The sequence below is a fragment of the Diplotaxodon limnothrissa genome, linkage group LG18 (assembly GCF_057381915.1).
Source record: "Diplotaxodon limnothrissa isolate DT_005_m linkage group LG18, D_limnothrissa_male_GT1.1, whole genome shotgun sequence".
NCBI classification, from domain to species: domain Eukaryota; kingdom Metazoa; phylum Chordata; class Actinopteri; order Cichliformes; family Cichlidae; genus Diplotaxodon; species Diplotaxodon limnothrissa.
Genome location: NC_140613.1, coordinates 25,506,669 through 25,528,283, shown reverse-complemented (window position 1 = coordinate 25,528,283; position 21,615 = coordinate 25,506,669).

The following is a 21,615-nucleotide window of genomic DNA, read 5'->3' as shown; positions in this document are numbered from 1 at the left end:
TTCCCAGGCCTGCCCCAGGGGCCTCCTCCCGATGGGACATCCCCAGAACACCTCACCCAGGAGGCGCCCAGGAGGCATCCTTGGCAGACACCCGAACCATCTCATCTGGCTCCTTTTGATGTGGAGGAGCAGCAGCTCTACTCTGAGACCCTCCCAGATGGCTGAACTCCTCCCCTCATCTCCAAGGGAGAGGCCAGCCAGCCTTTGGAGAAAGCTCATTCCCGCTGCTCTTATCCTCGATCTTGTTCTTTCAGTCACTACCTAAAGCTCATGACTGTAGGTAGGTGAGGGCCTGGCTACTAGGCACTCGCCCTCAGGCACCCTCCCCGGGCCTGGCTCCAGGGTGGGGCAGGTGAACTGTTCTCTGCATCTTCATCTCATAGGGGGCTTTTGAATCGTGCTTTGTCTGGTCCCACCCCAGGACCAATTTGCCATGGGAGACCCTACGAGGGAGCAAAAGCCCCCAAACAACATAGCCCCTGGGATCCCTGGGACACACAAACCCCTCCACCATGGAAAGGTAGCGATTCACAGAGGGGAAGGTAAGATATTTAAGAAATACAAATAAGTACAACCAGATACAAATAATTTGTGCATGTCTATTGCATGGGTAGATTATCTACCAATAAGCTTGAAGATTTAGGTGCTGTAAATTTATAAAAGATTAAGAGACTGTTAGCGGGACATAACTATAGTCATAGCCTGTTGTTTGTATATTCTGTTATTTTAATGCTGTTATACTCGATGTTACAACATTAGAGAATAAAGGTTTTATTTGTATTTTTGCAGTGGAGTTGAAGTTAAAATAGGATAAATGCATTCGATTCGATACATTCCATTCTACAGCTCTAGGGAACAGTAACTGTTCAAACAAATTCTCATATATTTACTGTTGAAATGCATATATATTAATGTAAACACATAGACAATGGTATATAGGGGTGGGGGAAAAATCGATACTGTGTAGTATCGTGATATTTTGTTTGCTAATAATGTATCGATACAGGGACAGCAGAAATCGATATTTTGTTACAAAAAAGGTTTTTGTGCTCTGACTTCAGAGCATGTTGATCCTCTTTCTGAGCAAGAATCCTGACATTCCTTCACTGTCCAAATGTGTTTAACTTTTTCTTTGGCAGCAATGAACATGACAGTTTACTTATTTTAATTTAAGACATGTTTTATTTTAATTAAGTTTAAAACTTTTTTATTTAATGTAAAATTATATTTTGTTTTAATTTACATTCAAATTCTTCAGTTGCTGAAGGGGCTGCATAGTTTTCATATTGCATAGTTCAGAATAGCTATAATTATACCAGATGGTTGCATTCAGTTAAGTTGGACTAGACTGTAATACAAACCGTTCAGTTTGTCAACAATAAAACTGACTGAAATGAGAGAAAGACTGAGTGTGAGACTTTGTTATTAGATAAAATGAATATTGATAAAGTTTACCTTTATGTACAGAATCTGAATATCGCAAAATATTTTTAAAAAATTGCAATAATATCGTATCGTGCGTTAAGTATCGTGATAATATCGTATTGTGGGATATATGGTGATTCCCACCTCTAATGGTATATGGTATGTAAATATTATAAGTCAGTGCATCTATACATTAATAATTAATTATCAAAGATTGATGGTCTGTCTCTTAATTGAAATTTGCCTGTAAGCACTACCAGAACTATCTGAAGTCTTTGTGTATCACGTGACAACCTGAATTTTGAACCTCCGCTGACACAACTCTGACTTACTCAAGGGTTCTCGTATTACTTATTTCTTTATAATTTCCTTCAAAGGAGCCAGTCTTTCTTGTATTTTTAAGTGCTCTCCAGTTATATTTTAGTTCTCCAGTATTTTAGTAGTATGGTAGTATTTTGCACCATCAAGGTGATTCCCAAAGAGCTTTTAGCTGAAAACTTGTGAAGCATGTTTTGTCTGTCCGTAAAAACGAGTATCTGTTCAAAGTGTTGTCAGCGTTTACGGAGGTGGTGACCAGTGTTGGGTAAGTTACTTTAAAATAGTAACTTAGTTACATTACTAGTTACAGTGGGGCAAAATAGTATTTAGTCAGCCACCGATTGTGCAAGTTCCCCCACCTAAAATGATGACAGAGGTCAGTAATTTGCACCAGAGGTACACTCCAACTGTGAGAGACAGAATGTGAAAAAAAAATCCATGAATCCACATGGTAGGATTTGTAAAGAATTTATTCGTAAATTAGGGTGGAAAATAAGTATTTGGTCAATAACAAAAATACAACTCAATACTTTGTAACATAACCTTTGTTGGCAATAACAGAGGTCAAACGTTTACTATAGGTCTTTACCAGGTTTGCACACACAGTAGCTGGTATTTTGGCCCATTCCTCCATGCAGATCTTCTCGAGAGCAGTGATGTTTTGGGGCTGTCGCCGAGCAACACGGACTTTCAACTCCCGCCACAGATTTTCTATGGGGTTGAGGTCTGGAGACTGGCTAGGCCACTCCAGGACTTTCAAATGCTTCTTACGGAGCCACTCCTTTGTTGCCTGGGCGGTGTGTTTTGGATCATTGTCATGTTGGAAGACCCAGCCTCGTTTCATCTTCAAAGTTCCCACTGATGGAAGGAGGTTTTGGCTCAAAATCTCACGATACATGGCCCCATTCATTCTGTCCTTAACACGGATCAGTCGTCCTGTCCCCTTGGCAGAAAAACAGCCCCATAGCATGATGTTTCCACCCCCATGCTTCACAGTAGGTATGGTGTTCTTGGGATGCAACTCAGTATTCTTCTTCCTCCAAACATGACGAGTTGAGTTTATACCAAAAAGTTCTACTTTGGTTTCATCTGACCACATGACATTCTCCCAATCCTCTGCTGTATCATCCATGTGCTCTCTGGCAAACTTCAGACGGGCCTGGACATGCACTGGCTTCAGCAGCGGAACACGTCTGGCACTGCAGGATTTGATTCCCTGCCGTTGTAGTGTGTTACTGATGGTGACCTTTGTTACTTTGGTCCCAGCTCTCTGCAGGTCATTCACCAGGTCCCCCCGTGTGGTTCTGGGATCTTTGCTCACCGTTCTCATGATCATTTTGACCCCACGGGATGAGATCTTGCGTGGAGCCCCAGATCGAGGGAGATTATCAGTGATCTTGTATGTCTTCCATTTTCTGATGATTGCTCCCACAGTTGATTTTTTCACACCAAGCTGCTTGCGTATTGTAGATTCACTCTTCCCAGTCTGGTGCAGGTCTACAATACTTTTCCTGGTGTCCTTCGAAAGCTCTTTGGTCTTGGCCATGGCGGAGTTTGGAGTCTGACTGTTTGAGGCTGTGGACAGGTGTCTTTTATACAGATGAGTTCAAACAAGTGCCATTCATACAGGTAACGAGTGGGGGACAGAAAAAGCTTCTTACAGAAGACGTTACAGGTCTGTGAGAGCCAGAGATTTTCCTTGTTTGAGGTGACCAAATACTTATTTTCCACCCTAATTTACGAATAAATTCTTTACAAATCCTACCATGTGAATTCATGGATTTTTTTTTTCACATTCTGTCTCTCACAGTTGAAGTGTACCTCTGGTGCAAATTACTGACCTCTGTCATCATTTTGAGTGGGGGAACTTGCACAATCGGTGGCTGACTAAATACTTTTTTGCCCCACTGTACTTCTCTCAAAAGTAACTCAGTTACTTCAAGTTACTCGTTACTTTCAAAGTAACTAGTTACTAGGGAAAGTAACTTTGGTTTTACTCAGAATTCTCTTGTTAATGTGTTGCTTCCATAACTTTGCCAGTCTTCTAGCTTGCTTACTTGCCACAAGTGCACTGTGCCACCTACCAATAGAAAGGAAAAGATAATGTGCATATTTCCACGAGAGAAATCCCACACCTGGACCGTCATTGACTGCTGCCATGATTCTAGCCTACCTCACAGCGTCATGTGCGCCTTTTACATCCAACACAAAAACTGCAGTCGTGGTGCTTTCGATTGTACTCAGAACTCGGAAATTCTGCCTTCTGAATAGGAAGATGTAGGTAACACCAGACTGCAGATGAGCTGCATACAGGGCTGGACTGGGACAGAAAATTGGCCCGGGCATTTTGACTAGAGACCGGCCCACCATTATAGGAAAAATCATAAAGCCTTTGAATGAAAATAAACACTGTTGTGACAGTGATGTACACTGTTTTGATGGTATATATGCATCAATCTATCAATCGTTTGTTGTAAGATTCAGATAATTATTTATTAAAAGCTAGACATTTTAAATGAGAATAAGAAAGAAAAGTATTTCTTTGTGCCCCCCTTTCCCTGTTAATGCCCTACATGCCCCCCTGGCAACACTTTGCTAGACCCGCACCTGCACAGTTACCAGCTGTCAGCTACTTAGAAAAGGATCCTGGTGTTATTTGTCTCTCAGAAACAGTTCATAACTTCCCTTCAACTCATTCATGTCACCTAAAAGGTAAACCTGTTTCTCCATCACCTGTTCAGCTCTGATGATTCAGTAAGGACATCTCCTGGTTTCATCTTCATGTTTCCCTCTCACCAGATAACCAAACCATATCCTGACCAGCAGCTTTTTTGCAGCTGTCAGCAAACATCAGCTGATACTAGAAATTAATATTAAATTAATTCTAACAATAGCTGATCAAGCTTAAACGTGCTGCTGTTGTTTAGCACGACATCCGCTGGTTTCCTCTTTCGGCGCAAAGTGAGCGATAAACAAACAAGAGAGCCGATCAGCTGATCATTGATCAGTTTTCATGATTGAAGTAGAAACGGGAGAGGGAGGGGGGAGAGGATGAGAGAAGAGGCAGCTGTGCAGCGTAAACACAGAATAACTCCAGCTTTGTGCCTTTTTCATTGTAGCTGAATTACGGGACAAACTGTTCCTTTTCACCTCAATAAGAAACGCGTAATATTTTCTCTGAATACCAGAAGGGACGGTTGGCAACTCTAATAACTTATGAACAAAATAAAGTTCAACATCATTAGCTTCATAGCACCCACCCAGCTGTATAGAAACTCCGTCATGCTAGCTAGCATGCAGTACGGAAAAAGTCAGAATAACGAAAATAAACTCCACCTAAACTTGGTTCATATCTGACCCAGAGAGACTGCAGGTCATAACTTCTTACCTGAAGTTCAGTTCACACTTGGACCGGCGGCCGCCTCGGGTCTCTTTTCCTTCTGCGTCCCCTTTCCATCCTCCACCTGCTGGCCTCACCACTTGCTAATGTTACTGAATCTGTGGAAGCTCCGCGATAGCCACCACACGAAGTAACGAGTAACGACCCTATCTAAATCCCAGTAACGACTAACGCGTTCCTGATTTTGGCATAATAACTAGTTACCGTGCTCGTTACCACAATAATAACGTAGTTACTGTAACACGTTACTTAATAACGCGTTAGTCCCAACACTGGTGGTGACTAGGGGTGAGTCTGTCATGGTTTGCTGCTGCATTTCATCCAGTAATGTTGGTAGTCTTGTAAACATTATGTAAAAATTGTTGGAACTATGAACCCAGAAATCTATGATCAGATTTTACGCATTATGTAATTTCTGAAAAGCATCTCATTGGTAATGGCTTACTTTTTCCTGCATGACAATGATCCCAAACACACTGCCAATGCAGTAAAAACATACATGAGTAGAAAAACACACATTAGGCATATGTGATTGGCCTTCACATAACCTGAACCTCAATGTGATTGAAGCAGTGTGAGATCATCATTGCAGAGAACAGGACAAAAGGCAGGCAACATCCAAAGAAGAGCTGTGAATGCCTTTTAAGAAGCCTTGTGGAATATTCCTGAAATTAAAAGAAAGCTGCCCAAGAGAGCTCAGGCTGTGCTGAAGAGTAAATGTGGTCATACTAAATATTGGCTTGTTAGACTCCGCTTCTTTCCTTATATGCTCTGTTTCAGAATCAGAATCAGAATCAGAATACTTTATTGATCCCTGGGGGAAATTATTTTTTGTTACAGTGCTCCATTTTAAACCAACATTAAGACAAGACAGACAATACGCTAACTAAGAATAGTACAATATATACATATATATACATACATACATACATAAGTCACTCATAGATAAATAGTTGGAAAAGAAACATGTGTAGTTGTAGCAGCAAACAGTGTGTTAAGTGGATGCGTTGTACAGGGAGATGGCCACAGGCAGGAATGATTTCCTGTGTCGTTCAGTGGTGCTTTTCGGTAATCTCAGTCTCTCACTGAACGAGCTCCTGTGACTGACCAGCATGTCATGGAGTGGGTGGGAGGTGTTATCCAACATTGTCTTTATCTTGGACAGCATCCGCCTCTCCGACACCACCTTGAGGGAGTCCAGCTCCATCCCCACAACATTGCTGGCCTTACGGATTAGTTTATTAAGTCTGTTGGCATCTGCGACCCTCAGCCTGCTCCCCCAGCATGCAACAGCATAGAGGATCGCACTGGCCACAACAGACTCATAGAAAATCCTCAGCATTTTCTGGCAGATGTTGAAGGACCTCAGTCGCCTCAAAAAATAGAGACGACTCTGGCCCTTCCTGTAAAGTGCTGTGGTGTTTTTAGCCCAGTCCTGTTTATTGTCAATGTGTACTCCAAGGTATTTATAGTCCTCCACAATGTCAACACTGACCCCCTGAATTGAAACAGGGGTCAAGTGTTTCCTGGTCTTCCTGAAGTCCACGATCAGTTCCTTGGTCTTTGCCACGTTGAGCTGCAGATGATTCTGCTCACACCACGTGACAAAGGAGTCGACCACAGCCCGGTACTCTGTCTCATCATCCCTGCTGATGCATCCATGTATGCTTGCACATTGCACCTATATTCCATGTTCCTACAAAATATAAAGGAATGAAGGGTGACTCATGACTTTTGCAGAGCATAGCTGGTCTGTGTGATTGGGGCCTTAGTTAACACACAATTTGAACTTTGCGTTGACTCTCCTGATAACTAGAGAAAACCTATTTTATATTGCCTGGTTTTGTTTTTTAATATCTAGGGAGGCTTGATCCTAGAAACACATTGGTAAACACACTTATACCTGCTGGATATAAAATGGAGATGAAAAACAAGAGTGTTAACAGTGAGATTATTCACAAGTATCAATAAGCAGTCTCAGTATTAATTTCAATATTGGTGGAATCCTTGTATTTAAAATCTAGTGCCAGCTTTTAGTCTCATCATCATATCATCTTTTAAAATGATACAGCGACCTTTTTAATGGGTTTACTAGAGATTAGAATTCATTTGGAGCAACATTTGTGTCCAACTGATGAATTTAAGTCCAATTCTCACTCTTTTTTTAATCTTTTTCTTCTCTCCTCTCGAGGGAAATATATCTGACTCTATAACAGCAACATGCAAAAATGGTGCCAGTGAGTAGTGTTCAGTTGTTTTTATAACCTGTTCATTGGAAACAGCTGCCTGCTGTGGCAGATAATGCCATGACAGTGATGTAGGTGAAGCGAAACAGTGAGGTTTCAGGCTGTAAAATTAGACAAACAGTAAAAGGATTATTACAGCTGCGATAAACTGAGAATCCATGTGATAATTCTCTGCAGGCTTGTCTCCGAGGGTCACTGTTCATATATAATTAGTCATGTGATTCATTATTAAAATGAAAATATTGAATGCAAGATTTCTATTTGTCTGTTTAATCTAAATGTTGCCAGTAGCTGTTGGGTAAATATTCCTCTGAGTAATATGGATTCCCTGTAAGAGTTATAGCTCATTTACTAGTGTCTACATTGTTTGCATTTCCTGGCAATCAGGGTGGAATGCATGGCTTATGCAAATGTTTTATTTAATGAAGAAGAAATTGATGTGTGAAATGTAAATGTCTAAGATGATATTTGTTTCAGAGATGATTAGGCTTCCAGTTCATACTGTGGCTGTTGTTGATTAAAAGCAAACACACCTGCAGTACAGCGTATTAGAATGATGAATTCATAGCAACAATTTCGGTCTTCGCGTTTATGGAGATGGATCATTATGTCAAAAAGAAGCATCGAAAAATGATGGGCAAGGCATTTTTTTAAACATTTCCCACAAATCACATGGTTGATACATTTTATCGTAGCCTGCTTTACAAACCATAACATGATGTTTGATGTATGAGGTGATCTTTTACTATACATGTAATATCTGGCTATGCCTTTGTCAAAATCAAACAACCATTGCATCTTAATTAAGTGCATTTCAAACCACACTGCATCTATAGCTAGGGAATCACATGTAAAACAACCAAAGAGTCAAAAACAGGAATAACACTTTAGTAAATCCACAGTATGGGATTTGTAACACTTTCAATGCAGACGTCCACGCTTCAGTCCTGTTTTAAGAATGGAAAATCCACAAAGTGTACGACTGATAGTCAAAGGGAGTTTAAGACCTTCTGTAAGATTGTTTATGCTTGTTTCAGGTTTATGGAATATAATGGTGTTACCAGCATGCTGCCTGCTGTAACCCATAATTTTATTCAGGATAAATAAAGGATTTCTGATTCTGATATACAGAACATACCAGAAAGGCTCTTGGGAGTGGGCACCTCTGCTAATGACTCAGTAATGCTAAAGTTAGAACAGAACAAAACTGAAATCTTTTGCTTGCATTGACCGATTGCAAATAGTTGCCTGAACGCACAGCTCACCTGGTGGGAGGCAACCTGTCTCCAAACAATCGAGGTCCAACTCGGACTAAGTGCAGTCATTCTGAGACAGAATCATTCTGTCTATTCTATCAACACAGACAGATTTCCAACATGCTGAGTCAACTTATTTACAGTTAACTCTTTTCAGTAGGCCAAACTGATTGCCAGCTGGTTGTATTCCCGTTTAAAAGCAAGGCTGTTGAGTACTTGTGTCATTTTGCAGTGAAATTGCTGTCCTGCAGCAACCACACCACTGCATGTGGAAGAACTGAACTTCCTTTTCATAACCATGAGGCTGGATTCTAAATGTAAGTAGCTAAATTCTGTTTAATGTGAATTTCAGTGAATGTAGATGGCAACAGATTTGCAATTGTTGGCGATTTGTTATTAATTGTTGCATTATCAAAAACTATTTGATCTCCACGAATTTCACTGTAGTTCGTTGTGCACTAAACCACTGTTTAGTATGATTGTAGCATAAGGCCAGTGCCCTGTGTCAAAAAACGTGATCTGCACCCAAATGGAAATGAGTTTTGTATAATCACATGCTCCATCTTTCAAGTTGCATGAAATCTGGTTTTAGCATAATCCTGCTGACACACAATGGAAAAATATTTTTACTGACCTCTGCATAGAAAAAGCAGTACATATTAGAGTCTATTCTGCGATGCCTTCAAAAATGCGCCGAGATCAGACGGCTGTTTTTCTCCACAGTCTGGACTTTTTATTGCTGAGATAACTTGGAAAAGAAATCACTCTTGTTTTTTTCCCCCTCACATCTTGAAAGTGCAAGTTTTTTGGGGTTGGAGTTGAGCCAAAAACATTGCAAGTCTCTTCTACATTGCAGAAATAAGTCCAGTATTGATTTAATACAGTAACTAAATGTTAAATTCATGATAAACAGTTGGAGGTCTGAATGGTTTTCTTTTAGCTTAAAAACACAAAGGTAAGCCTCTCGTCCATTGCGTCAAGCACAATACCAGTTTTGGACTGTACATCATCCCACACCATTGATGTGTGCACTATGATAATTGATAATTGTTGCACGCGTAGTAAGAAAAGTAATAATATCATTCTTCATACATATCACAGCAGGTGCTGACATATTTGCATCTACTTTATGTTATTAGCGGCTTATGCGTCCCGTAGCTTTTGCATGGTTCCCTTAATTGTTGTTCTTTTTAAACATTTCTGTGGTGATATCACTAAATCTTATGTATTTACAAAAGTAAAAGTAAGTAATGTCCTTTTAAGTAATAGCTCACAATATATAATTGGGAAAGCACTGAAAGTTAACCACACTGGTGTATTTGTATCCTTCACCGTTACTGAAGGACATTATTGTTTGTATATTGCTCCTTTCTCTCCTTTTTCTTTTCTTTATCTTTTTAAGTTTTGGACGCGATCAAGGTACAAACAGTGAATTCATCACGATGATGTTCTGTGCTGTTCCACTACACTTTAAGAGCAACTATAAAGAAAATGTTTCTTTTAAACTTGATGCCATCAGTATTGGAATTATTCATCATGAAATAAATGTACTTTGCTTTGCTGTCCTCCCTCTTTGGTGAAAAAGAAAAACATCTATGAAAGTTACAAATTAAAGAAACAACACAGGATTGCAGCCAAATAGTTACAGTTTGCATCTGTGTCTCTCCAGACTCATTTATTAAATATAATGAAAACCACAGATTTTAGTAGCTGTGAATAAGTGTGGCCAAATGAACCAAATGTGGACGCAATCAGGATTTAGAAATGAGTGAAGTCCAGAATTTCTTCTTTTAATGTATTATATTTAAGGTGCAGCACCTGTACTCCATTAGAAAAGGCTGCACTTCTGTAGAGACTAGGTACTACAGTTGGAAAGGCTTTTTTTGTGCAGCTTCCCTCTTTTGCACCTGTGCATATATGTAGAAATACAGACGATGCCTGCTCTGTGTGTAAAGCAATGAAATGAAACATGAAGTAAAAAGACTGACTGTTTATTTATCGTTTGTTTTTTGAGTGCCCTTATTTTGTCGTTGGTGGGGATAGTGCAAAATCAGCACAAATTGTGATTTGGGAGAAAACCAGCTAAACAGCTACGAATGTGAATGAAAACATTAAAATAAATGAGGTAATAGTCGAAAGTCGAAATACCAGCTTGATCAAGCCGCGCACACTGACACTCCAGTCGTATTAAAACATTTTTGTTACAGAGCTGCAGAAAGTGCTGCGTCAGAAGACTTTTCTGGGTTTGTTGCCCAAGAGTTTCAGAGCCGGCGTTAAAAATGGAAAATGACACGGGGCAGCTGACATTTACTCAAAACTGCAGACCTTTGCCACACCATGATCTCTGCCTGCCATCACACTTGATTAGTCACACGATCAACAAGCACTTGGAGTGAGAATGACAGAGACGAGCGGACAGAAAATGATCAACGCAGGCAAAACAAAGAAAATCCTGGGAGGGTGTTGCAGCTAAATGCAGCAGAAGACACACGGCAAGTGTTCAGGTGAGTCTATTAAGTCTCTGTTAACACCATTAACATGTAATTGTGCTTATTGGTAAAAGTGATGTCTGTGCACGGGGAGATAATATAATAATCTGTTAGAAATACACTGCAGTAAAACAATAAAAACTGTGTGCATGTATTGCCACTTGAAAATAAATAATGGTCAGCGGAAACCAAAATCGTCAATCCTCTCAAGTGTGCCCGTTTTTTATTCCTGCAGATAGTATTTGTGAAGTCCATCACACATGATGTGTGCGCCTAAAAGGTTGGGGATCATTTGAGAATAATCTGTACAGGGAGATTTATGGTGTCACTCCTTTGCTCCCTCCCTCTTGGGTTTGTGTTACTGTTATCCCCTGAGCTGCCACCTTCAGCAATTTTTTCTTGACCAAAGTCTGCCCAAAACCTGCTTTACAGAAGCTTTAACTGAGCCAGTAAATTCACTGCGTTCACTTGGAGACCTCTGAAGCAGCAGACTGAAAAGGAAATGCCTTCTGTGCTATGACTGTATGCACAAACCCAACGCACTGACTTGTACTGAGATCTACAGTACTGTAGCGCCTCATTATTTGCTAAAGCCGACCCCTAATCTAATCTTAGCCTAACCTTAAACTGAGTCTTCACCCTAAAATTCACTGATTTAAATTATGGGCTTCCCATGCGTGAGCATGTAAACAGATTTACTGTGTGTCCCAACATCACATTAAGCCCTAACACACTGAACTGTGTATTATCACAGTGCATTCAGTATATTTTTAGAAGGGTCTTGTATTTCCACTTATGAGACCACTCCGTTCACTTGGTTTCCTTCCTCACTGCCCCGTAAAATCATTATGCTTCAGCTGAATAAAGAAATCTCTCACTCTCGCTTCCCCTCTCTGCTCGAGACCTCTGAAATGATTTTCTTTTCACTGCTGTTAAACTTTTGTTAGTACTGCAGCAACCTTTGAAATTGCCCTCTTTCTGCAACACAGACATCAAGGCCACAATGTTCTTTCTGTTTTATTGTTGCATGTTTTGCCCGTGTATGCATGGCTTTTCCTACCTTCTCATCAGTGGTAATATCTGGCTTTCTCCTGCCTTGAACTTAACTTTACATCACTGCACTTTGCCAAATGATACTTGTTAGTAGCACATGGAAAGGTGCATATCAGTAGCTGTTACCTTAGTTCCAAGTGTAAACCAATCAGCACATCACTGTGAAGTTTTAATGCAAGTGCAGATTGACTTTAAGATAATTATTGATGTTCTAGGTAAAACATATCTTGTTTATTTTATGATTACAGATTTGGCTTTGTAGCAACTAGGACTACTGAAAACAAAACGAAAAAAGGATAGTTGTTTTCTGCAGGCTTCCTGAAGTTCTTTCAACATTTATTTTCCATTTTCAGTCCAGTTCTTTTCATGTTTTCCTTTAAACCATTTAACACTGACCTATGAATCATTCAAGCATAAAAAAGGCATTTAACTCAAGGGATGAACCAGAGTTGTGTCTGCGCATAACAGACAGCTCAGCAAAGATCCAACTTTAAATTGTATCTTTACATACTGGGCATATCTTAGCATGGTGTGCAGTATGTGCTTAAAAAATTGGAGGGAACTGGACAAGTGGAGGACAAAAGAAAACATGACAGGCCTAAAAATATCTAAAGCAGGTGAACAATGTGTGAAAGTCATGTCCTTTAGAAATAGGAAAATCCAGCAAAGACCTGACACAGGACCTGAGAGAAACATCTGACCCATTAGTTGAAGCCTGTTCACTGAAGCCTCATCAGAAATGGTCTCAGTGGAAGGGTGGCTGTCAAGAAGCCATACTTAAGGAAGTGGAAGGAAGGAAGTTGACTAAAGATCAGTGACCACAGGTCTGATGGAGTGATGAATCCAGAATTGAAATATTTGGCTCAAATTGCCTTTAATATACGGTATATACATAGAGGAGGTCATGCAAGAGTACAACAGTGAACGTCTACAGCTATTTGTGAATTATGGTGGATTCTCTGTCATGGTTTGGTGCTTGCCATCAGACTGTTTAACTCCTCTCTGGAGGGGAGAGGGAGGGGAAACAGGAGGACAAAGGAGGGAACAACTAAGCTGTAGTGCCTCTTCACCTCACTGTGCAATACCTTTTGTGCAATACTTTTGTAAATAGTCAACGGTGCAATAGACTCAATACTTGAAATGTGCAATTCACTTGTATTTTTATTTTTATTCCTATTTATTCTATTTATCCCCTTCGTATATTTTATTTATATTGTCTCTGTATTTATATATATGTGTGTGTGTATAACTCTGTAACTTCTGTCGGTGCTGTGCTTTTTTGGAAATCGAATTTCCCAGAGGAACCCACCCGAGGGATTAATAAAGTTCTATCTTATCTTATCTCTTATCTTGTCAAAATATATGAAAAAATGAATGCAGCAAAGTAAGGTGAGATTTTGATCCACCATGCGTTTATTGATAAATGGCTTCATTTTTCAGCATACCTTACCATCCTTCAAGAATCACGGAGAACTATTCCTGAAGATTTCTTAAAGGAATTCAACAAATCTGCCTAACAGAGTTCAGGTTGTGTTGAAAAATAAAGGTAGTCATATCAAATATTGACTTTCAAACTAATTAGAATTGTAAACTCTGTTTTTGCCTTATATACTGCACATGTTTGGACATGTTGTGTTTTTTTAAGTCACAGAACTGTAAAATGTAAAGAAATGAGGGGTGGCTCAATCGCTCAGTAATGTAAAAATGCATCAGGGCACACTTATTGTTATTTTTCTTTTCACTTTCCGTGTTAAGCATATCCACTGATGCAGATAAAATGATAAACACATGTGGATATTTTTCCGTAATATTACTGTGTGGATGCAAACCATTTTTTATTTTGTTCAGTGAGGGATACGGCATGAAGGATTGGTTTGGTAATTGCTGTCAGATCAAGGAAAGGCAGGCTAGGCAAGCAATTAAATATTTTCATTCTGAATTAATATACTTTCACTTTCAATTAATTGGGTAATCTACAAGCTTTTGCTTGTTAGCACAAATTCTCCTCTGCATTTTATGCCCATCCATCTGTGCATTCAGTCTGAAAAACACAGAACCCTTAAAGCTTTCGATTCACAAAAATGTGAACTTTCCTCTTTGTGTAAATGCAGAAAAACCAACTCCAGATTCGTAACAAAATCTATGAGAATCCATGTGTCTGACATTGACTTCTGTCATAGTGTTAACAGCAGTGGCAGCGAGGCTGAAAAGAAAAGCAGAGACTTTGTATTCCTGTGTTGAAACAATTATAAAGTTTGGAAAAAGGAAAAAGAAAAAACTGTTTGCTCTCTACAAACACTGCTGTTCTCTGTTGCCAGTGGAAAAGGGTCTGACCAAATATCTTCAGGTTGCAGACTCATATTTCATTAATTCACTCAAAATATTTAAATCTTGGTTAAAAATATAGTTCTGAGGTTGGGGAATTGACCAAGTTGTTGCTGCGCATGTAAATGTCTTTTCTGATTTCTTGCCATCACCCGATTTCTCCATGTGAAGGTGCTCATAAATTCAAGTGGGAGCTTGCACATTTTAGATGTTTTTATTATAAGTTTGTAGTATAGGTTTGTAGTATATGCCAATATACTGTGCCTATATATTGTAAATGCCCATAAAAAGATTTTCTCGTATCATAACTATATTTACTGTTTTTGGTATTATCGAGGAAAACAGTATTACTAGATTTGTCCTCCTCCTCCGTCGCTCCCTCACATACATGAATACAAACACATATAACCCAGCACGAAACATTAACATGTAGGCGTCTGAATTTTATTACCATCTGCTACACCACTTCATGGGAATATAAAAAGTGTCAGCGACGCTCATACATATAAACATGTCCTCATCAGGTATTCCTCTGATGGAGGATTATGTGTTAACTTCCCCAGACCCTGAGGTAAATTCCACCTTTGCTGTCTCTGCTCCCAGATTTCGCCCATATAATGTTAATTTAGTTGCTGCGTTGACATTAACTCTGGTGCTGCGGTGATTTGTCACGGGGTGGAGAGCCAGAGCTAAACTTCAAATGCCCCGATGCAGCCCTCCCTTATGTCGTATCAGTCCACTCACCAAGTTCTCCTTCTTTTGACCCACTTTTCTCAATAGTTAGTTGATGTGTTTTGAATAATGACTTTCGAGTGATGGATGCAGCTATCAGTCACACACTAACATTCAAGTAGGCCACTGCCCATATAAACCCTTCATTCATCACTTGCCTCGTGTTTTTTGCCAAACAGAAACCGGAAATTGGAATCCAACTCGCATATCAGTTTGTAGACGGCGAAGGGAAGTGTGTGTGTGTGTGTGTGTTAGGATCATTTTTACTACGGAGGGCTTGCTTTTGGTCAAATGAGGTGAAGGGCAGGCGTTTTTTCTGTGAGAAACCAGTAATCTGTATAGGAGGTGCACTGCTGACTTGATTAGCGCTGAAGGAACTGTGATGGATGGATGTGGACAAAAAACAAGGTCTCGGGCCATGTTTCCTCAATGACACTCCACGTTGTTACAGCATGTGGACATGCTGACACGGTGGCAGGTAAAGCCACGCATAAATGACAAATACACTGTGAAGTTGAAGGGCAGAACTCTCATTACTCATTGTGTTAATTTAACAGTTTGACACTGATATCCATCAGCTGCTCGGCAATGCAATCCGCAGCACGGGCTGCAAAATTGCACTTTAGCAGGTTTTGGCTAGTAAACCAAAGTTAAACGCGAGAGTTCACCGTTTTCGTGCAATTAAATGCAAAATTATTGGTAATATAATGCAGACAGTTTTATGCCCCCGACATAATAATGCTTGATCGTTTCCAAACATTCCCTCCAAATCTCATTTGCAGCATTTTTTAAATATAGGGTTTGACACGCGGAAAGTTTTGCCAACTATACTAGTCCTACCACTGTGATTTTATCAAGTCAGAATGCAATTGCGAAATGCATAATTTCTCAGTGTTTGAGCAAATTATGGCAGCATCCCAGATGTTTTATGCCGAACAGATGGCCAGAATGGACAAAGACGCTCTAACGGATCGCCTTCTGTAACGATCAAAGGCCATTTACACCTGCTGAACCGGTGTGCAGCGGATTATTCACTACAAACACCCTATGATGGATGGATCGCAGCAGTAAAAAATCTTTTTGGCTCTCCTTCTTTCATTCTGTCTGAGTCATCTCTGTTAAAAGCAGTAACGTCCCAGCCGCAGCGAACCGTTTGATTTATGATTTATACACTTGTTCTGCCTGTACCAGTGCAGACAACTTATGGGCCTGTTAAAAGTGTCGCCTGTCAAAGCAGGAATGAAGGCTGAACTTTAACGCCTTCGTGTGCCGAGTCTGGCCGTCTGGCACCGCGCTACGTACCCGCTTCACACTCAGCATCAAAAGCCCCCTTTGAACAAGCCCTGCTTCAGATATTCTGACGGCATCTGAAAGTTTCTCCTTAATGTCTGAATACACTTTATCACAAAAATCACAACAACAATCTTTGCTAGTTTGGACCAAATGATCTTTACATGTCATTTTTCGCAAAGCACAAAGTCTGATTGTGACCCTGTCTTCTGCATCTTGAATTATCACTAAATACCACTCACTAAAAAAAACACGAGTGTTTTCAGGAATGAAGGGTCTCAGTCTTGTATTGCCAAACTATTCCTGCACCGCATGACAAAGTGCAACCCTCAAACTATTTCCACATCTAAAGCACCGGAAAATTCCTTCCGCGTGAAGATCAGAGAGAGCGCGAAGTACACAGTTTGTGTGGCAGGGGCACCCCGAGTGCATAACACCTTTCATGAATGTTGAGTTTCCCCTCATTCGCATTTTCACGTCCATTAAAGAACAAATTATTTGGAAATTTTAACCTTATAGTAAAGTCTGTGTTGTAATGGACACAGAGTATGACATGTGACATTGCCAAGATATACCAATTATATTTGCACACCTTTATGAACAGGACTAACTTTAATATCTGAACAAATTTATCCAGGCAGGCTCAGTCAGATTATAAGAGTAAACAAACGTCACCCCTGGAGTGGTGCTGGAGTGTAAACGTGCATAAGCTAGAGTTTAATAATTCTCTGATCGGTTCACTAAAGCGTGTGCATGGTCAGATTATTATAAACAGGAATGCAACTTCTCTAATTATCAATGTCACTTTCAAAATACAGCAGCTATGGTAAGAATATGAGCTGACATGCTTTACATATCACTTGTGCCATCACAGTAACTCGTCATGGAAAATGTCTGAAAGAAGCTGTGGGGGAGAATAATGTCAAAGTGACCTATATCATGACGTCGCTGCTTGAACAGATTCACAAAGCCGTGAATGTAAAATGAATGGTTTGATGGCTCACGCCATACGTTAGGAGTTGCGGGGTGCGGAGAGCGCAATGCTGAACATTATGAAAGCTTGACAGAAAATTTGCATCTCTCTTTTGTTAAAAAAAAAAGTCTCCATCTCTGTGCAGACTCTTACATACGCGATTTCTTTCACATTACATGCAGTCAACACTTTTAAAGGAATATTTGAGCAGTTTGGGAAATGTGCTCATTAACCTTCTCTTTGACAGATGATGATGACTGATATCACTAAGCGAATATTAATCTTTCTGCTGGAAGCCAGTTTGCTTCTTAGCATAACGACGGGAAAAGCAAGGAAACAGCCAGGCTGGCCTTGTCCAAAGCTAATAAAAAAACTCTTCTGCCAGAACAGTGAAGCGAATGTTTTTAAGATGCCAAGCAGCCACTGAACACTTCTGTGCAAGCAATAGTCCCAGGCATAATCCCCATTTTAAACCACATTCTTACCTGCCAGTAAGCAGAGGATTGTTATTACCTTGTATTACCATGCACAGACTCCACAGTCTGTCTCCAAGTTTTCAGTATTTGTACTAAGGCCAGCCAACCAGCTGCTGGATGTATTACCACTGCTAGTAGTGCATATTTACTCGGCAGATGCTTCACTAATTTTTAGCAAAAAATGTATAAAGGTCCTCTGAAGTCATATAGAATCCCTCATTTTGACATAATGAAAAACTTTATTGTGGAACTACCAAGGGGCAGAACTGAAAAATGAAGCCAAAAGTGGCAAATCTGCAGTCGCTCCAGGTAAAACTTGAGGCAGACTGTAAAGAGATATTGTGCCCAAAGACTTTCATATTAAAATGTCCATTTTTATAGTGTTAAAAGATCAAACACACTGCTAAAGTGCACAAGTGGTAATTTCATGGTCTTACCTCGTTTGTAGCTCTGCAAATATTTGCTCAATTATTTTAGACTACACTAATTAAAATAGACGCCTTTAAGAAAAATGCCCGTGGGGGAAGGACCATGCTGGGAATTATTTTACTGGCATGTCCTGGACTTTCTCTCTGTCATTTGTGGATGACACGTGGGTTGTTTAATGTGTAACAGTTTATTTTCCACTCGGTATTGTATAGTGGTGAGAATGAGAATCAGCACCTCCAAATCTGAGGCCATTGTCCTCAGCCAGAAAAGGGTGGAGTGCCCACTGCAGCTCAGGACGAGTTCTTGCCCCAAGTGGAAGAGTTTAAGTATCTTGGGGTCTTGTTCACAAGTGAGGGGAGGGGGGACCAGGAGATCGACAGATGGATTGGTGCTGTGGCTGCAGTGATGCGAACAATGTACCTGTCCATTGTGGTAAAGAGAGAATTGAGCACAAAAGCGAAGCTCTCAATTTACCAGCCGATCTACATCGCCACCCTCATCTATGGTCACGAGCTTTGGGTAGTGACTGAAAGAACAAGATCGATGATAAGAGCAGCGGGAATGAGCTTTCTCCAAAGGGTGACCCTAGAGATGAGGGGAGGAGTTCAGCCATCCTCAGAGTAGAGCTGCTGCTCCTCCACATCAAAAGGAGCCAGATGAGATGGTTCGGGTATCTGCAAAAGATGCCTCCTGGGCGCCTCCTGGGTGAGGTGTTCTGGGGATGTCCGGTTGGGAGGAGGCCCCTGGGGCAGACCTGGGAACGTGCTGTTGTTCCCCTGGACAAGCTGTAGGAGGTAGCCAGGGAGAGGGAGGTCTAAGCTCCTCTGAGCTTCAGCCCCAGATAAGTGGAAGAAGATGGATGGAATATGGGTATCTTACCTTTATCTGTGCTGCTATGTCTATGTGCAGCTAGCGTATGTTGCTAACTTCTGAAACTAGAGCAAGGATCCATGATACACAAATGCTGTAAAAAAAAGAAGAAGAAGAAGCTGGCCCCACATTAAAAAAATGTTAATTTAGTGTTAGTTTCATCTACTTTTTCGTACTCTTAAGTGTCTTGTTGTCATTTCGATGCAAATCTGATCCATATTTGACTGACAAAATAGATGCAAAATGATTACGACGATGTAATTTCTCTGGTATTCTAGCAAATAATTAGAGGTTTTTTTCTCGATGTCTAAAACGGCTAAGAACAAACTAATTCCTGGGACAGATGACACGGTCACAGCTGGTTAGAGACAGAATGGCATCATCCAGGCAAACATTTTTAATGAGAGACAAACCAAGATGTGGTTGAGAAGTGACTGAGTACTGTCTGTCCACCGATGTGTACCATACAGACTCTTTTAACATCTGTGTGTGTGTGTGTGTGTGTGTGTGTGTGTGTGTGTGTGTGTGTGTGTGTGTGTGTGTGTGTGTGTGTGTGTGTGTGTGCGTGTCTGCATGTGGAAGTATCTGTGTTCATTGCCAGACTAGTATCTCAATTTACAACAAAAACTGCAGTCGATATTTTAATTTTAGGATTCTTTTGCCTGCAGATGACCAAGAAAATCCTCCAAAATGAAGCTAAAATACATAGCAGCGGGTTATTTTGTAATTTGCATCTGCTCGTGTGTGCGATTTGGCATCCACAGGAGACACAGCTGCTGACGATATGACAAGTGTGACATTTACAAATAAATCTCTGGGGACTGTGAGAAAGCAGAGGCACATTTTCTTCCCCGACAAACTTTGATGAAAGCCAAGATGACACAATTGATCTTCTCCCGCTGCTTGTCTTGCCGTTTGTGTTGGCATCTGCTTTCTGTGTCAGTTTCCTTCTTGTCACTTCAAGTCTTAATGCGCAACCGTCAGGCAGGCGGACTGATCTTTGTCCATGTATGCATCCATCCTGCCAAAACAGCTGAGAACAAGGTCTTGATTGCTTGTGCTCTTTCCAGACCATGTTTCACCAGATGGGTCCCTATCCATTTTAACAGAAGCTCTGTCTTTAGTCTTCCAGTTATTTTTTCCCCCGTCTATTAATAGTTTTCAGTCACATGACCTGTGCAGCACCCTGGACAGCAAAAACATGATGGTCAGTTAAATTAACTGTACCACTTTAGCCTGTCAATTTTCCAGCTGTTTCAAACCAAAAATACTTAAATAGTTTTTTAACATGGTTGAAGGGTGCTTCTAACTTTTCTTTACCTCTAAAATGTTCATTTATTGGCCATTCTTCTTCTATCCACAGACTTCTGGCATCAGTAAAATCAGTTGTAAAGTTCTGCCAGAGCCATGTTTTATACGCATCTCGTGTACAAGTCCTCTCCTTGTCCATGCATTACTTGATATAATAATAATAATAATAATAAGTGCTGAACAGCTATTTGAAGAGAAAAAAGATAAATAAATGAAAACAATACAGTTTGAAAACTGATCAAACAAAAGGGAATAGCAGTAAGAACCAACAAAAAAAATAGAATTAAGACACAGGATATGGTGAACAAGTGGGTCTTTTAAGGTAGCTTTAAAAACCTCCACAGAGCATGCCTGCCTAATATCTTGAGGGAGGTTCTTCCACAAAGATGGAGCACGAAAAGAAAAACCACGGTCCCCAACAGTTTTTTTTTCTGGCTTTAGGAACTTTTAGAAGGACCAAGTGTCCTGATATCAGAGAGCATGGGATGGAACATAGAGGTGCTAAAGGTCAGAGATATGAAGGCGCCAAACTATTTAAAGCCTTGTAGGTGAGCAGCAGGACCTTAAAAGCTACTCAAACCTGACAAGGCAACCAGTGAAGAGATGTCAGTTCTGGGGTAATGTGCTCAAATTTCCCAGGTTTGGTTAAAATGCAGGCAGCTACATTTCGTAGTTCGTGTTTGTATCTTCAGCATGGACGAATAACTAATACTCCAATTTTTAAAGGTATAGCACGGGAAATTTTTAGTTGTAAAAGCAATGGTAACAAAAATAGTCTGACACTAGCTACCTACCAACTAAAATCCAAGACTGGTTAGTCTTTCTTGCAGACCAAGTCGACAGCCATTGGTGCATCCAGTGTAACAACTTCCAATGTGATTTTTGGTTGAACAATCCTGGTAGAAATACTAAAGGGAAGCACTGGAAGAAAGTCCTGTCAAGTGTAAATGGCATCTATATGGATTAAGCGTAAGAGTACTGGTACAGTAAGCTTTTATAATCCAACCTCGTGTTATATAAGG